This window comes from Capsicum annuum, chromosome 1 (assembly GCF_002878395.1).
Source record: "Capsicum annuum cultivar UCD-10X-F1 chromosome 1, UCD10Xv1.1, whole genome shotgun sequence".
NCBI lineage: Eukaryota > Viridiplantae > Streptophyta > Magnoliopsida > Solanales > Solanaceae > Capsicum > Capsicum annuum.
This window is the reverse complement of record NC_061111.1, coordinates 105,107,247-105,109,146: the sequence shown is the minus strand read 5'-3', so window position 1 is coordinate 105,109,146 and position 1,900 is coordinate 105,107,247. Positions and strand designations below refer to the sequence as shown.

Genomic DNA, 1,900 nt, shown 5'->3' with positions numbered 1-1,900 from the left:
TATCATACCAGCCTCATCCAAATTTAAAAAGGGAAACAAATTAACAACATTAATAGTTATAAGAAAACAATTAGCAAAGAAGTCAAGCAAATAAAAATGGATAATTAATAGACAACTACTACGTTCTTTCCCTTTTGATTATGCTAATTGACAATTTTAATCACAAAAATGCTAATGTTTATGTTATCATATTAATTTGGTAGGATCAATTTTTCATTCTGTCTTGAAAATTTTTGTTCTGTTTTAGAATTTAAAAGTGTGTTAAGCGTTGATATGATAAGGAAAAAAATTATGAAAAATTGAAGTAACTAAACACGAATTGTTAGATCCAGCAAGCATTTCGCATCATATGAAAAGAAAAACATAAAATTCATTATAAAATTTAAAATAAAAACATCAAACAGAATCAAAAAGAAATCCTGCCAAAAACATTAACATGCAGGGTGGGAGGTAGGGTTCTAAGAAAACCTAAAATTAACTATGAAGAGAGAGGGAGGAAGGGGGAGCACATCAACAACATCTACCCCAGAGGCACGGACATTTGCCCTCATCATCTCGCGGGCATCCACTTTCTGGCGGAGCATGACTTGCTTTGTCAAGATCTGATCCAACTTCTCAAGGGTGTCTACCAGAATGCAATGGAGGTTCACCAATCATTTATTGTTTGGTTTGTTTATCAGCGCATTGACATACTTTTCATTGCATAATTGTGTCATATCTATTAAAACAATACATGATCAGATTATGAAAGGCAAACCATCATAAATATATATACATACAGAAATAACAAAGAAATTAATCAAAAAAATGAAATAAAGGAACCCAAAACTGAAAATGAAGTTGAAGAGCTGATAACCTTTGATTTTGAAGATTTTTTTTTTCACCTTAATTAGCAAAATGTAATTATGAAGTGCTCTTAAACCACTATTTATAGAACCAATGAATGGCTTTTTGGTCATTTTGAAAATCGGTTGTTTTTAAATTAGTTGGTCATTTATAAATTCGACTTAAGTGTGCATTTTCCATTGAGTAAACGCAAACAAAAGGATCTAATCAGAATCAAGAATAAATTTTTAATAAATTAGTACTACAAATAAAAATAAAAATAAATGGACGCTTCGACTTAAATGAAGCAGTGTGATTATACTCTTTGCTTATAACTAACTCACAAATGAAGGCTGAAACAAGAACACTGGCCTTTTAAAATAAAATAGTGAGGATATAGGATAACTTATCCTCCCACTAAGGTATAAATAGTGAGATAAATAATTCTGAAATTAACTAATAACTACAATCAAATGTGGGATTAAATAATCCGATATTTTATCCTGGGACTAGAATACCCTATACATCACACCAAACAATTTCTGGAGATGTCATAATATTATCACGTTCACGACACCACTCAAATTAAATGGATAGATTTAATCACAACTAAATAAAACGAGGATTAAATAAACAATAAAAATTAATTTTAAAAAATACAAATAAACACTTCCTTTAATGTCACGACCTAAACTAATGGACTGTGCGAATACCTATGCTATCCTAAGTGGTTAGGAGAACCTTTATTGCCCAACCAAAAATATGTGAAAAGCTTCTATTTTTAAGAGAATATTGAATTAAATATAACAAAATAAATTAAGTACTAAAAAATAAACTTTTCGAAAACTTTTTGTTATTGTCCTTTATTACCCCAATACTTGGTCAAACATGTACAAGAGCTACCTATTACAGAATAGACTAATAGTAAAATAAATAAAACAAAGACTCCAACATCTGCTAGGAAGGAAGTGCAAAAGTTAGTGTTGGATATTGTCATCCATCTAGTAATTGCAAACTAACCTGCATCCATTCTACACCGAAAAAGAAATGTAGAAAAGTAGGGCCAGAACAAACA

The 1,900-nt window shown here is 30.2% G+C and overlaps 1 long non-coding RNA gene across 1 annotated transcript; it reads right to left on the bottom strand.

Moving 5' to 3' along the window:
- Positions 1–350: 350 nt before the first annotated feature.
- LOC124895973 lies at positions 351–1,154 on the bottom strand. Its single transcript, XR_007052268.1, has 2 exons — positions 857–1,154; positions 351–718 (listed from the first exon to the last, which is right to left on the bottom strand). It is a non-coding gene; the product is annotated as an uncharacterized LOC124895973 (long non-coding RNA).
- Between the last annotated feature and the right edge of the window lie 746 nt (positions 1,155–1,900).